The sequence below is a fragment of the Thermobia domestica genome, chromosome 11 (assembly GCF_964235325.1).
Source record: "Thermobia domestica chromosome 11, izTheDome1.hap1.1, whole genome shotgun sequence".
NCBI classification, from domain to species: Eukaryota; Metazoa; Arthropoda; class Insecta; order Zygentoma; family Lepismatidae; genus Thermobia; species Thermobia domestica.
This window is the reverse complement of record NC_137464.1, coordinates 162,372,892-162,390,397: the sequence shown is the minus strand read 5'-3', so window position 1 is coordinate 162,390,397 and position 17,506 is coordinate 162,372,892. Positions and strand designations below refer to the sequence as shown.

The following is a 17,506-nucleotide window of genomic DNA, read 5'->3' as shown; positions in this document are numbered from 1 at the left end:
TTGCACTTTTCCCCCTTGTCTAACCTTGCTGTTTCCCGAACTTCCACCCCTTAGATTTCTTGAACCTATTGCTATGGGCAGCTAATTTTGGGGGAATGCTCATCTCTGTTACAGCTCTTTCAATTGGCATAGGCCACATCTTTCACTGCAACTATCATTTTCGGAAGGTTCCCTTGTCAGATACAAGGGTACAGGAGAACATTAAGGGAGCACATGCGAATTCCGTTAGCAATATTAGTGCATCCAATAAAACACAACAGAACATTCTTTCACAGAATGACAGTCAAGAACATTGTACCGGTACTAGAAGTTTCAAGAAGACAACTGGAATCTCTTCTCGATCAGAAGAGAAGAACAGGCGAAAAATGCTACTATTGGGGGATAGTCATTTAAGAAACTGTACATCTATTATCCAAGATTGTGCAAATAGTGGCCTTAGTGTGAGCAGCATTGTGAAACCAAGTGCACCCTACGAATCTATCGTTGAGAACGTTCACAAACTAACTAGTAATCTCAATGAAAACGATTGTGTTGTGTTGGCTGGTGGAACTAATAATAACGTAAGCCATCCACTAGAAACCCAGAATGTGTTAGTGTCTTTAGAAAGAGCACTTGGAAGCACAGGTAAAAGAAATATTAGAACAGTAGTATTGTCAACACCCTATAGGTATGATTTTCCGCATAGGCCGAATGGTAGTGTAAACAGATCAATATTTGAATTTAATATGCAGATGAAAGAAATAATCTCTAGAAAGTACAGCCATGTTAGATTTGTTAGTTTAGGTGCATTGCGTAGACAGAATTACACTAGTCACGGCTTACATCTAAATGCAAAAGGAAAGAGAAGGGTCTGTGATTGGATTATTGAGGCAGCAGATGCTTTTTATAGGTTACGAGTTCTGCAGAAAAATGAAATTTATGACGTGTACTTCACTTCCGCAAAATAAACATAGAGAAGTTTCCTGTCATTGTTATGACAAAAAAAGTAATATAGGTTATGTGTGTTGTGGTATGCCGTCTTGTATCTCGGATCTAAATGTTGTAGATAATGTAAGTTGCCCAAGTAATACTCCCCTACTAAAAGCAGTAGATATAACTACCGGTAATGTTCCTAATCAAAAAGTAGAAGACGTAAGTGAGTCCAAAAATATCAGTCTCCAAATCCTACATCACAACGTCCAAGGATTAGGAAATAAAATAATCGAATTAAAAATAATTTTGGAAAATGAATTAAGTAAAACTGATGTCTTGTGTATATCGGAGCACTGGCTGAATAAAGAAGAAATAGAAACAATTTCATTCACAGGTTTTAAACTATCTGCGTACTATTGTAGGGAAAATATATCCGATGGCGGTATTGCCATATTTGTCAAAGAGGACTTTCGTATCAAAATTCTAAGGAATACCCTTACATTGAACGTTGAAAAAACTTTCGAATCTGTAGCACTTGAATTTTGCGATCATAATTTAATACTTATCTGTCTCTATCGCATGCTAGACAGTAATGTCAATGACTTTTTGAATAAATTAGAAAGGCTTATATCGGAATTCTCGTCCTCTAAAAAGTCGTTAGTAATTTGTGGTGATATTAATATTGATATGATATTAATATTCTACTAAATAATAGCAAAGAAAAAGAAGATCTCATTTCGCTCTGCACATCATTTAATCTGAAACCTATCGTAAATACTCCTACCAGAATAGGCAAAACAAGAATCTCTGCTCTTGATCAAATTATAATTCCACGTGATGATTTCGTATCTCATGTTGATGTACTAGACCTAGGCTATTCTGATCATAATGCTCAACTCCTTTATTTTTACACAGAAATAATTAATAAGAATAGAAACGTGGGCGTGGAGTGGTCCGAACGGCGTTCATTTACACCCACTAACGTGGCATATTTCAGATACTTGTTGAAAACTGAGTCGTGGGAAGATGTTTATATTGAATGTAATGTTAACGACCAATTTAATTCCTTTTTATGCATATTTACTCATTATTTTAATATTGCTTTTCCTAAACAAAAATTTAAGATAAATAAATCGGTAAATGTCAGTTCGAAGTGGAAGACTTTTGGAATAAAAGTTTCTCTAGAAAAAATGCGCTATTTACATCAACTATCCCGACGGTGCCGTACTCCCATGTTTAAACGATACCACAAAATGTACAGACGAGTTTTACATAAGGTCATAAAACAGGCAAAAATGTTAGAGAATGATACTTACATAGGGAAAGCTTCCAATAAAATGAAAGCTACATGGCAAATTATTCGGAAAGAATCTGGGGAACGAAAACCCTCCTCTAAGATAACTAGCGTTTCTTGTCAAAATAAAATTATAAAAAATCCGACTGAAATTGCAAATGCTTTTAACGATTACTTCACGAATGAAGTGGAAAAGCTTATCACTAATAACGTGAACAATAAACTATCTAGCAAACAATACGTTAGTAGACATAACGATATTTTCGAAAAATCATTGTTCTTGCACCCAGTAAGTAGTCAGGAAATCTTAAATACTACACTGAAAATGACAACCCAGATAGCAAAAATGACTTGCAACAAACTTGCAGCAGATTTGCAATTCAAGTCTGGCAAACTTGCAGCAGACTTGTGATGCAAGTCTGCAAGTTTGATGCAAGTTTAACGCAAACTACCTAGTTGACGCTCTTCGAACTTGCACCAAGCCTGCAGTGCAAGTGTATGGTAAGTTTGCAAAGCAAATTTCTGCGAGCGGTTTACTTGCAGAGAAAGCCTACTGCAAGTTTCCACTTGCCCTGCAAGTGCACAGCAAGTCTGCAGCAAGTTAGTGCAGGTTTGACTCAAGTCTCTGCAAGGATATCACTTGCACTGCAAGTCTACAGCAAGTTTGTAGTAAGTCTTCTGCAAGTATATACTTGCATTGCTAGTCAACAGCAGGTCTTCAGCAAGTGAGTGTAGTAAGTCTTCTGCAAGTATATACTTGCATTGCATTGCATGCCTTTTACAAACCGAACATTTACTGTATACGAACAATCACACAGTATATTTTCCTCAACAACTTTGTCAAACAATACACGTTTAAAATATAAATTATCTCTACATACTGGATACTTACGTAATTATCTTAATTATCCACTTGTTTTAATGCTTCACACACTTTGCACTTACTACAAATGGCGGCCTAGCGGGGAGATTTCTAAGACTAGACTTTAGTGGCACCTGTTGGTAGAAATTAGAACTGACTCACTTGCTACAAAGTTGTAGCAAGCCTCCGAGGCAAGTAAAATTTAGCAAGTGAAAATCAAATTACGACATTTGCGGGTAATTTTTTCAAAAGGCGTGCAGTAGGTATACAGTGCACAGAAAGTCTAGCAAGTTAAAATCAAAAATAGTGAAAGACTTGCTGGAAACCAACATGCTATTAGGGAAATAAGAGTTCTTCAGGATATGATGAAGTTCCTGATAAAATTCTAAAGCAATGCTCTTGTGAAATTGCTGATATCTTATGCTTCATAGTAAAAAACTCATTTAGTAGTGGCATTTTTCCTGAGACATTGAAGCTAGCAGTTGTTAAGCCCTTATATAAAAGTGGCAAGAAAGATCTTACATCGAACTATAGACCAATATCATGTCTGTCTACCTTCTCTAAACTTTTTGAAAAACTTATGTATATAAGAATAGTTAGCTTTCTAAATAATTTTAACTTAATATCTCCTGCTCAAAATGGCTTTAGATCAAATAAATCTACTGAAACTGCTCTTTACTCTTTTCTCTATTCTGCTTTAAATTCAATAAACGCAAAGAAATATACAACCAGCATATTTCTTGATCTTAGCAAAGCTTTCGATACAATTGATCATCAAATTTTACTTAAAAATTGCAAGATTATGGTATTAGGGGAAATGCTTATGAGTGGTTTAAATCGTATATATCCAACAGAAGGCAAACTGTTGAAATTAACTGTCAAACTCGAGACACTCAGGGAGTAAGCAAATATTATTCAGATACCAAAGAGTCAAAATTTGGAGTTCCTTAAGGTTCCATCTTAGGCCCTATTCTATTTTTAATATATATAAATGATTTGCCACAATGTTTAGACTCTGCTAAAATTGTTCTGTATGCTGACGATACAAATATATTAGTAACTGGAGAAACTTACGTTGAGTTATGTAATGCAGTAGATTCCACCATGTCTGCCATCAGTGACTGGATGGATAGAAATAAACTAATACTAAACACAATAAATTCTTCGTGCATGTGCTTTCACGTAGCAAAAAACGAGATAAGAAAACGCCCTTGAGTAACAATTAACGGCAAAACGTTGAATTACGTCTCGGATATCAAATTTCTTGGTCTTTGGGTGTCAGATACATTAGATTGGAAAATTCACATTCAAAAATTATCTAGTAAATTGGCTCAAACCTGTTACATGTTAAAGCTTTTACAAAATAGTGTCAGTCAACATGTTCTGCTCACAACTTATTTTGGACTTTTTCATTCTAAATTGAAATATGGTATTATATTCTGGGGGATCTACTGCACTGCTAAATTCCATATTTGTTTTACAAAAGAGAGCTTTAAGGTTTATGACCGGAAGTAAACCTCGAACTTCTTGTAAACCTCTATTTAAATTTCTTGAAATCTTACCTCTTCCATGTTTATATATATATATGAAATTCTAAAATTTGTAAGAAAAGATATACAGATAGATACAAGCACCTTCCGGTTGAACTCAGATATTCATATGCATAATACAAGACAAGCGTCTGACCTTCATGTAGAGTCCTCACGTTTAAAAGTACATAAGAATAGTACATTTCCTATGGCAGTGAATATTTATAACAAGCTTCCTTCCACTTTAAAAAACAAAACATCTGGTTTCAATAAAGCAGTCAAGTCCTACCTACTCGAGCACTGTTTCTATTCTGCAGAAGAATATCTCGCCTGTAGTAAATAATGTTTAAAGTATATATATATTTTGTATATCTATAATGTAAGGTTATATTAACTGTTATGTTGTTTTATATCGATGTATGTAAATTAGAATAATGAAAAATTGTACCTTTTTTGTTTTATATAAATTCACATTATTTTAATATTGCATGTAGATTTAAATCTATACATATGTACACATTCAGTGTTCTTATGACGTGTCCAACTCATACGTTCACGTTGTGAACAATTTGTATGAAAAAGGATGAAAATAAATACAATACAATACAATACAATACGATCCAATATAAGGAACTTTCTATGTTCTCTCTCTCCCCTTTTTTTCTAAAGCTCCAGTCTCGATTTCAAATTGCCGCACCGTGTATGTAGCTGTGATGGCGGTTACTGTATGTTTTCTCGATTCGGAAGAAATTCATGAATAGCTTTAATCTTAGTTGTATGAATGCACAATCTCAGTTACGTTCTTCATTCGCTGTAAAAGCTGAGTGATTAGGTTGTCAACCATGTTAAGTATCTACAGTGTTGCTTAAGTTACTTGTAAAAATGTAACGCGTTACAAGTTACTTTACTTTCCCTTAAAATGTAACGCGTTAGTAACGCGTTACTTGCCCCCCCCAAAAAACTGTTACTTTACTTCGTAAGTAACGCGTTACTAACGCATTACTTTTAAGTCCGAAACTTTAAAAATGTGAAAAAATATTACTTCAATTTTCCGTACTACTATTACTACCGCTATTATTATTATTATTATTATTATTATTATTATTATTATTATTATTATTATTATTATTATTATTATTATTATTATTATTATTATTATTGCACGTTCTGAATCGCTTTATGTAAATGCAAGGACAAATTTTAACTTGATATATGAACATTTTCATATAATGTAACATTGATAAAATGCCACACTGTTAAAAATACTTACTTAAAAATGAGTAAAATTGACTCAAATTTGAGAACATTGTGTTCTCAGAATAGCTCCGAATACATTGTTCTCAAAAGTGAGAATGTGTGGGTGTTCAAAATATAAGAACAATATGTACTCAAATTTGAGTAAATCTTACTCACTTTTGAGTAAAAATTCTCTTAAAAGCGAGATAAAATATTCTTAAATAAAATGAGAAACTGCTATTTCTCAAAAATAATGAGAACATATTTTCTCAAAAATGAGAAAGTTAACCGTAAAATGAGATGAATGTAATCAACATTGAGAAACTCTTTGTTCAAAAACTAGTAATGCTCTCCTCACAATTGAGAACATGTATACTCAAAAGTGAGTAGAAAAGTATTCGAAATGCTCAGATAGCCGCAAAAATGAGAAACACACGTTCTCAAAAATTGAGAATATTTCCTCTCAAATTTAAGAAAAACTCTACTCAAAAATGAGAAGGGCTTTTTAAAAAAATGAGTAAAAAAGTACTCAAAAATGAGATTTTATTAGTATTCAAAAATGAGAAAAAAGTACTTATTCTGCTGCTTTGCTGGCACAGGGAAAGTTTCCTGGAACTAGAAAGGTAGATTACTCTTACACTGCACTGGGCAATTTATAGTAAGTACGCCTTCTACACATTAATATTGAAGTTAAAACATTTTCCTCTTAAAAGTTGGAAAATAGAAATCAGTTTTTGAAAAAATACGAGTACTTCAAAAATTACTTCTATTTCCCAGCTTTGAAGATGAAAATGTCTAACATCAATATTAATGTGTAGAAGGCGTACTTACTATAATTTTTTTAGTGCAGTGTGAAATTCATCTACCTTTGTAATTTTGGGGAAGTTTCCCTGTGCCAACAAGGCAGCAGAATAAATACTCCTTTTCCTATTTTTGAATACTAATATAATCTAATTGTTAAAGTACTTTTTTACTCAATTTTGAATCTGCAAGGTTACATTTTTATGCTGATACCTGTTGTTTCCATAAATAGCATAGATGAGAATTTTAATTTAATCAACACACAAGCTTCTTGTAACTTAAACTGTTCGTGATGTTGGTTTGCGTAGTTTTAAACAAGTAAGCCTGATATGGTGGACAAATTTAATGTGCACTGGTTTTCTGGATGTATTCTCGTTTCCTCCTACTTTCTTCATTGCATCACTTCATTATCATTGCCTTCTCCTTTAGCCTTGAAACATAATCATGCGACGTTACACACACACACACACACACACACACACACACACACACACACACACACACACACACACACACACACACACATATATATATATATATATATATATATATATATATATATATATATATATATATATTCACACACACATACACACAAACTTAAATGTATATATATTAGTTTCATTTTGATTAAAGGAAAATATGTTTGTACATTGTATTTTTTATTTGTCAAATAATAAACTAAGTCTATACATGAGCACAATTTTTATAACAACTTAGATAAGACAATGAGGATACATGAACCCTCTGAATATGCCTACAAAGTACTATGACAGATGTATGCATTCGTTGGAAAATAGTCTGTGACGACTGCCAATGGACAAGATAAACAACAGCTATGTTCGAGATCCTCCCAGAAGTTTTTCATTTGCTATAAATGTGTCTATGCCTTCATCTCCCTGGAAACAAAGAGATTGTGTAATTAGTGACAATAGAAATAAAAATAAAATGAAATACTTATAAATCTTATTCGTGTATGGCGATATCTCGAATAATATTAGTTTTGCTACGTTCTAATTTGAATTAGTATCAATTGAAATACGATAATATAGACTCTGGTAAAGACAGTAAAGAGAATTACGCAATATTTCTTCAATTAATATTGAAACCAGAAGTTGTAGTAGATCTACCATTTAGTGTTTTAGCAGAGTGATTAGAGTGGAAATGGAATATATTCTAGGGACGCTTAATCGATTAAAAAATATACAATGTGAGATTACTGTCTATGCTCTATAGTGATCAACGTTAACCGGAAATGGTTTATTTCTAGCACTACAAGTAGGTGGATCACATCCATTAACGAACTCCTCCGAGATAATTATCTAGCTGTTGATTGCAGAAAACAATTTTAACATTATCTTTTGTTGAAGAGTTATTGAGCGGTGTAACGGACGTACTAAGCCAGAGGTGTTTACCCTTGCGAGGATGGCCCTCTCGAGGGCATCCTCACCCTCAAATTCTCTCTCAACCATAATGACGCGAGGGCGATGACAAGCTTGGACAGCGAGGGCGAGGGCCAACTGTCACTGTCAGGGCTAGAGCGAGGACAAATTCCCAACACAAAGGCGAGAGCGATGGTCAACTCTCTTCGAAGGTGAGGGCGAGGGCCAATTCACTGTGAGAATGAAGGTGAGTGAGGTCGGAGTAAAATGAACACCTATGGTACTAACATTACAATATTATATATATCCCACTTGCGTGATCCTAATAAACATCAAATGAATGACTCGTCTATGGCGATCTTTATAATAATAGTAGGGTTGTCACGTTCTGGAAGGATTAATATCAATTGAAATAAGATTATAAAAATAAGGAAATTGAAAGGTAACCAAAAACATTTCGATCTGTTTCATCTATGCAAGACAAGGAAACAATAAACCTGAAAATTAGTCATTTCTGCTTATGTGTGACGAAAAAAAAAAAAAGAAAGAAAGAAAGAAACAATGAATCACACCACAAATTCTAAGTTATATAAAATTTCACCGTTATTCGATTTCTACTTTTTTAGCAATTGTTAAACAAATTACTAGAATGCTTTGAGAACAGTAGCGTAACTAAGAATGCATGCCCCCCTCCATCCGCGAAAATGTCAAAAGGGCTCTTCCTGTTTCTACGTTCATGGCACACGTACAATTTATACAGTAGTAGAGTTATTTTTCCATCTAGTCAGACACTACTTGCTAATATACAAAAATTGCACATTATTATTATTATTATTATTATTATTATTATTATTATTATTATTATTATTATTATTATTATTATTATTATTAAGCAATTACATGGGACTAAAAAGCTTCTTAAAAGAAATAATTTCTAGGAATTAGGAATTAGATTTCTGGGCTGTCGGCATCTAAGGCCACGTTAGCCCATCCCGTATAAAGTATGACGTCCCTCAACGAGCCCACTGTACGATGAAAGGGAAGGAAGAAAGGATTGGGAAAGGAAGGAAGCAGCCTGGGACCATTATATTAGGTACCTCCATCCCGGCATTTGAATGGTATGAATAAACGAAACCCAACAAAGACTTCACTCAAGATGGCAGGTCTGAAAAAGCTGTTACACTCTTTCGGCCGAGTGTCCCCACCAGGAGTCGAACCTGGGACCGCTCACCTCAAAGGCAAGAGCAGAAATAATTTTTTTCCTAACGTTCACATTACAACTAACATATGAAAACTCGTCAAAACTTGTGGAACTTGCTCACATATTTCTAAATCGGCGTATTTTTTTTTTTTTTTCGGAGAGTAATTCGCTGACTACTTTCTCAATATCAACGTGGTGCCATTCTTCGCTTTCAGTGCTCAGGATTGGCAAAGGGCTCAACCAATGCCGTAACTTTTGCGGGGGAATGGGGAAACTGCCCCCCCCCCCAATTAAGCTTCCAGTTGTTTGATAGGATTCATTTGAGTTAAAACTTTGTTGCTTTGTATGATGTGATATGAACAGGAACTTATAAATAAACCTTGGAATAGGTTTACCACATAACAGGAAAAAAAAAAAAAATGAAACGAAAATGTGTTCTGAGCCTCATTCAGTAAAATGTGTCCTATTAGAGCCCCAGACAAAATATATATTTAGTAAGACTTTCAACATATTGTCTCATTTAGTTAACTTGTGAAGCACCGTACTATTTTCTAAAGCATTGCAAATAGTTTAAGATGTTTCTGCTGCCCCACTATCTGAACGAAATACATTCCTTTAAGATGTAGCATATATGTAATCTGGATCTTACTTTAGTAAACCATCAACTGGCGCCCCAAGAAGTATCGAACACGTTTAGTAAGGATTTCACTTCAAATGCCATCATTATTCTAGGGGGCCTCAACTTGACATATTTTAGGAGGTCTAATTAATGTTTGGTCTTCCAAGAAAAAGCCCAAGTTACGGAGCTGAGCTCAATTTCATCTTCGACCTTGTTCTACGAATATAAAGTTTGATGGCTTTTAGTGTACTGAATGATCGCTCAGGATTGGCTTCGTCAGAGGCACAGTGAGATACAGTTGCAAAGAAGTACACAAATCCAGAACACTACTAACAAAGGAAGTTATCTACGACTAAATAATTGGCTAATTAATTCCAAGTTAAAATTTCACTAAATTGTTTCTTCACTACTCATCGGAAACTTGTTAGTTGTTGCAACAAAAGGCGATACATTTTCCGAGTAGAATTCACTAAATCTATTATAGCTGGTTCCGTGATTTCTTTTTCCTCTAAGTAGAGTACTCTTGCAGTAATATGAAACCTGCAAAGTGCTTTTGAATGGAGTTGAATTTCAGTTTAGCGTCCCTTTCAGCAGCGAGGCTATGTGAGACGTGGACCTACTGATTAACGTGGAATCCGAACCACATGAGCTCCCGCCGGGAATCGAACCCGGGTCTCCCGCGCCAAGAGCGCATACGCTAACCGCTAAGCCACGGAGGAACTCTGCAAAGTGCTTTTAACATCCAAACATTATAAAGTTATACTCCGAAACTTAAATACCGGGAGCCTGTTAGTTACGCCACTGCTTGAGAATACAGATTCTTTATTCATAGAAAGGAAACTTAATGACTACATATCTGGGTTGGCTGGTTTAAACCAATGTTTAAAGCAGCTGGTTTTTTCAAAAAAACCAACTGGTTTAAACCAACTAACGAAAATGTTCGTAAAAGTGTAAGTGTTTGTAAAATCTTGATGAACACACATTTCTGGGTTATCACGTTTCACTCCCGTATATTATTCGTATTATATTCAGACCTAAATTCCCCATTCATTACTCAAAAAGATTATACTACAAAAGCAACTTTTTTTTTTATGTAAGTTTATAAATGTTTGTTTTGCGATTTTTTTTTTTTTTGTAGTTATTATTGTTATGTAATTGCAATCAAAGAAACATTCTAAAAATTGTTTTGTTTACTATTGATAAAATACATCGAAATGCCGTACTTTGTGTGTGTGTGGGGGGGGGGGGGAAGGAGGGTCATACAGACCTTACGAGAGGCATTTAGTGAAATGAGAAGTATCTTCGATATCTATTTATGTATAAATGAGTCTGAGCCAAAGTGGACTCAAATAATTCGTATCTTTGTGATATGCAAATTAAGTCGTTGTATTTCTTTAATTTGGACCAATAAAAGTCGTTATTAACTAACTTGAATTAAATTAGTTCGTCTGTACTCCGTAGTACTTTGAAATTGTCCATATGTAATTCAGTATAATGGTTTCACTTGTGCACTGTTTATCTTTTTGTCCTTCTGAAATGACTCTTGAGAGCTATATTAAGAAGCATGTAAAGATCAGTACAACGTATTTTTATCAGGATTCCTTCGTGAGTGAGTCGGTAGACGTATCGCATTTGTGGCCAATTAGTCCTGGCTCCGAGTTCAAATGGAGGACAATTTTTCTCGGATGTAACTCGAGAAGCAGTTTTTATTCCGCTTTAAGCTTATGTGACCCCTTCCAGCATAACCCGGCTGTTGCATAATAACATCAAGGCGAAACAAACTTATTTCTGTCCATATATGATATGAATATATAGAGCAAATTATTTAAACCAAATAAACCTGTTTTAAACCAAATAAACCTGGTTTAAACCAAAAAAACCTGGTTTAAACCAAAAAACCCGTTTTTTTTTGTTTTTTCAATAAAAGCCATGGTTTTTGCCAACCCTGCTACATATACAGATGACGTTAGAACCATCCATTAGTATGCAAATCAAATTATTTATAAAACCATCCTTCTATTAAGATATTTCCAAAACGTATAACCTGGAAAGTAAATGTATTAACTCTGTAATTATGAAACTATGACTACAATTGAACGATAATGGACATATTCCTAATCAGGAAGGTATACAAAAATTATGTGTCCAATGAAACGAGTGACACGACTTACCTGTAGCTCTGCAATGACATATTCGTGGCTCCTGTAAGGTGCCGGCCTTCTCCTTACTATTTTAGCTCCTTTCTTACATATGTTTACAATTTGTGGTAGTAGAAATGGAAGCAAATGTAGTGCGCAATTGATCTATAGAGAGAAAATATGACTAAGTCAGTATATAATAATGTTTGGAATTAGTAGATATTGCTATTGTCTGCCAAAATATTTTTTGAAGTACAATGTAAATCACACTAAATTATTCAAAAACTACTTCCATGAGTTGAAATAAGGTTTTACTTAAAGTGTACTGCTTTCCAAAGCCCTAGACAATTGTTATATTCCTTAGCACAATGATGGGGAAACATTTTGGGCCGCAGGCTAAAGAAAAACGGAAAAAAATATAGGTGGGCAAATATAATTTAAAAAACAAACAACAGTGATTGTATCACTTGTAAAACCAAGCTCTATTAATACTCGGAAGATCATGAAGGGGAATGTGATAAATGGTATTGTGAATGCATTTTTAAACATTTCTCATAATTTGGCTGGAAGTATAATCCACTGATTCTCAGAAGTGAAGTTATATTCGTCAGGTAATGAATCACGTCGTGGGCTGGTTGGAAACGTTTAAGGAGCTACATCTAATCCGCGGGCCATGCTTTGCCCATCACTGTCTTAAGACGTGAAGATAATAAGCCAAAGATGTGCAATTTTGAGTTCATGTACGTTTATTTAAAAGGTATTACATGTTTCAAAATACTGACTTATTTTTACTTTTCAAAGTAAAGCATATAAAAGCTACTATTTGCTGCGATTGAATTATAACAATAAAACAATGTTTGTGAATAAACACTATAAAAAGATAATGTAAAGAAAGAAAGAAAAAAAAAACAAATGGGTGCTTTGCCAGAAGTAGGGTTGTGTTGATGACAAATAGACTCTTGTGTACATATTTATACATGCAACCTGAAATATGATAAATATACACGAAAACTTGATCTTACTCACCAAGAACTTTCTCTAGCGAAACCTTAAAGAAGATTATCACTGCCGAACAGATGACATTGAAAACAGACTCTGTCGCGCCGAACAAATTTTTAAATTCGGCATCCATCTGAAATATAAAGATTTAATTGTTATACAAATATATTCTATTAAATAATATATTTTACCTTTTTCTAGTCATGAAGTTCCAAAGTAGTTCATTGTCATAATGTTTTACTGCAATGTTAGAAATACGCATACATGAATAATGTGAAGTAGCAATTAGACTATTGTTAACGAACATCACTACTTAAATTGTTCTTTGTTATTCAGAAATAAACCAATACAATTGCAATAGTTTGTGTGTGCTGCAAGTAGCATAATTTGCACCCATTGTTAGCTAGTGGGGTGCACGGTGGCTCAGTGGGGAGCGCTTACCTCAGGTGCATGGTTTCCTTGGTACGATTTTCACCCAAGCAAGCTTGTGATAAACAACATTGTGTTCGTGGATTTTGTCGAGGTACTCCCGTTTCCTCCCACTTTCTCATTCTTCCATCATCATTCACTTGCTTTAATCATCGTCTCCCTTAACCTAAAGGCATAATCATGGGATGTTAAACTGAAAGATTTCACTATATTTCATTTTGTTGGCTGTGTGTATACTTTTGCAAAAAGGAAAAAGTAAATGAATAAAACAAATGTGGTTGGTAGCAGAAGCGTCATTTCAGATTTTGCTTGTGGGAGGGCAAGACCCCTTGATATAAGAAAATTTTGCGTTTGTCACTGACTACTATTCTACTCAAAAAATCTATATAAATCTCAATCTCAGGGGGTGCAATTACCCCTCCCTGCCCCCTAAATGACGCCACTGGTGGTAGTTCCCTTAACATAGCTAAATTAAAATTATTACATAACTTCTGTCATAAGTATTGGACACTCAACAAACAACGGAAAATTTGATAAAGTGAAAAGTTTGTGTCACTCGAGGGAAATTTTCTTAAAGAAACCTACGAACAGTGCCACCAGGTTCGTCCTGCACTGACTCGGTTAGATAGCATTCATGCTTTTTATTGCTACCTAGCACAAGTTTGTTCGTGTTTATGCCATACGTCCACACTGTATTTACATCGAGCCCTTCTGAAGTTAATCTGTATGTAGTACTGGAGCTTGTTATTTAGTGCTGCTAAAAAAAAAAAAAAAAAAAAAAAAACTTTAACCCAACCTGAGAATGTAAGAAATGTGTCAAAACTTGATAAAACAGTCTGCTCGAGTAATGCCTGTTTTTTTTTTTTTTTTTTTTTTTTTACATTGTAGCTTTTATGCAACATATACGGAATCCGTATTTATATGGCAATCGTAAAGGAATTGCAATTTTTCAACTAATACTTCTGGTGGTCCCTTGAAATTTTATCTGTGCAAGTGAGCAGGCCAGTAGCCAGCCCAAAAATGTAGGGGGGGGGAATCCAACCATATTATAGTTCATTTGCAAGCCTACCGTGAACATTTTAGGCAGGCAGTAAAAATTTAGGAGCCCGACCCCCTAGACCCCCCGCGTGGATACGGGCCTGCAAGTGAGGGCAAGGTTCTAGATTACTGGTCCCCCTTCCCATTGAGCAATAATAAAGACAGAAAACAACGTGCCCTGCGGGGCTCTAAACCGCCTTCACTCGCTAACGCTCGCTCGGCAATACTGTGTAGATTAAATGTATAAACTTTAGTAGAGAAAGAAACCAACCCAGCTACTAACCTACATGGGGGGCCAGTAATCTAGAACCTTCCCGCAAGGGAGTTTTTTCATGTCACCCGCCACAAATCTTTTAGGGGACAATAAGAAGGAAATTATTAAAAGAATTGTATTTTAACAACAGTTATTTAGAGTGCAGCGCCAAAAGTAAACCTGCACGCCCCAATTCACCACAAAAAAAAGAAAAAAAAAAGAAGTAATCCATTTACTGAATATATTGGAAAGTCGCATATCATTAACACAACAACTTTGTCTAAGATATAGAATGCCCAGAAGCATAGAGTGAGGCTTCCGGGCATTCTATCTGGGAACCAGTACCTAGAAGCACAGTACGCAGTACGTCGTACAAAAAACAAGAATCACATATAATACTTTCTTTTAACAGAATTTGAAATGTAAAAACAGTCTATCAGTAACAAAACAAATACCTTGTGTTAAAAATTCTATTGTAAAAAAATGAAATGAAATCTTTGAGTTTTACGTCCCACGGTTATGCCGGTTAGGCTAAAGCAGACGGTGATGATGAGTAATGAATGAAATGGTGGAATGAAGAAAGTGGGAGGAAACGGGAGAACCCCGAGAAAACCCACGCACACGGTGTTTGTCCACCACAAAGTTCACTTGGCGGTGGCTGGGATCGAATCCGGGACCCCTAGCACCAGAGGTGAACGCTCTACCACTAAGCCACCGCGGCCCCTAAAATTCTATTGTAGTCGCGTAAGTTACTTTTATCTTAGTGAAGAAGATAGTTTTAATAGTAACGAACTATAATCGGGAAGTTATTATTTAAAAATACATTTACAACTAAGCTATCATCAGTAACATTACATTTCTTTTTATTGAACAATATAACAATTAGCAACGAACATCTAATGACGTAAATAAAATCTATTTCATCACACACTTCTACACCTAGCACTCCATTTTCGACAACGACAAACACATTCAATGTTACCAGAACACAGAACAGGAACTGGAGACCACAGTTTAGCACTATATTTTTATATTATTATTATTATTATTATTATTATTATTATTATTATTATTATTATTATTATTATTATTATTATTATTATTATTATTATTATAACACTATATATGAAAAGAAAGATAGGCGGTTTGTATTTGAATACTAAAAAACTAGTTGATTGCCAACCTCGGTAGTCGTGAAATCTAGGAGTCAAGGACATTGTTCACGAGCTTCTGAATTTGGGTTGAGGGTCTAGGTTGAGTATTCGGGCTCGAGCCAAACACTGTTAAAAGTTATAGGGCACTGGCCAAATATCTTCAAAACTGCTCGGCCCGGGTTTAGAATTGTCAACGACTCGAGCAGCTAGGCTCACAGCTCATCCACTATCGACCCGAACCGAGAAGTAAGCCGAGCCAACAGCTCACCCAACCGACTGGGCTAGAGCCCTCGGTTCAGTTGAGCCGAACCGAGTAAATGGCTCATCCCTACCAAGCCAGCTCGAGCCGATGGTTCACCCCAAGTGAGCCGGCTCGAACCATCTTCTCAGTTGAGCCGAGCCGAGCTGAGCTTGTTATAAAAAATCTCTTGAGGTCTCGCTATCGAGACGAGACGAGATGCGAGCCGTGTCCCTTCTCGTGAGCAACACTAAAAGTATTCCATACTACTGTTTAGCTTACATTTCTCATGGCTTTCGTTTTCCAGTATAATCAGGCCATGATTTCAAGACGACTTAAAACGAACGAGCCATTTATAAACTCGACTGGACTCGAAACTCGACGCGAAAAACTGAATCGGCTCGGATCTCGACTCGAGTATATTACCGTTGACTTGACTCGAAACTCGACTTGAATTCGAGTCGAGTCGAGTTTTAGCTTGACTCGTGCTCATCCCTATACGTTAGAAAAAATGGTTGCTTATTATTATTCTGTTACTCTAATTATATAATATTAACAATGCTGTTATGTAAAATTAAAAATAAAGAATATAGAGAAACATTACACTACTCTATAATCAACGGGACTCTAGGATAAGCAAATTGGTCTGAAAAAACTCCAATATTATATAACATCAGCAAACTATTTTCTAGTAATAAAGTAGGCCTGCTCATCAAAACACAGTTCATTCATATTAACGCCTTACTGTAAATCGTTAATTATGGCACCCTAGTTGTTGATAAATATTTTCCGCTTTAGGATGGGTTTTATTTATATATATAAAATAAGAAAGATTCCTGTTCTGCCATCGCCCCCTGGATCCGCCCCTGCTGTAACGTGTCTGCAGCATATATGTATACAACGTATTTCGCTAGCAGGAAAAATACTTAAAGCCACAGCTTTTAATTTTACCTTTTAGTTTTGTGATTTTTGATAAAAATCCCTCTTTGTTATTTGTAATTGTATTTTTCGAACAACTCAAAAAGAGAGATGATCTTACATATACATACATAAGCTTACACCGCACAACTGTGTAAATTTGAGCAGCGACAAATATATTAAAGGATTTAACATGTGAAATTTCCGTTCGTTATTATTAAAGACTAACAGAATACCTGTTCTTCGCACGGGGAGAATACGTTTCATTTTGGGTATAAGGGGCACGAAAACTGTCACCAAGGAACTTAGGGACACCGAAATCTATGAATTCGACACTAGTAGACCCTATCAGTCATTTTCAATTACTTTTACATGTCACTTTCCCCCTTTAGAAGTAACTAATGTGGGCTGAATTTGGATTTAAACAGCAGCGAAATTATCACTGTTCACCTCAGCCACCACGAAAACCATGGACTCGACACTAACATCGGCCATTTTCGATC

General features: G+C 35.2%; 1 long non-coding RNA gene across 1 annotated transcript; it reads right to left on the bottom strand.

The window, feature by feature from the left end:
* Nucleotides 1-7,279: 7,279 nt before the first annotated feature.
* On the bottom strand, nt 7,280-14,073 carry LOC145663689 (uncharacterized). The gene is made up of 3 exons (XR_014127228.1): nt 13,001-14,073; nt 12,008-12,139; nt 7,280-7,533 (listed from the first exon to the last, which is right to left on the bottom strand). It is a non-coding gene; the product is annotated as an uncharacterized LOC145663689 (long non-coding RNA).
* Nucleotides 14,074-17,506: the final 3,433 nt, after the last annotated feature.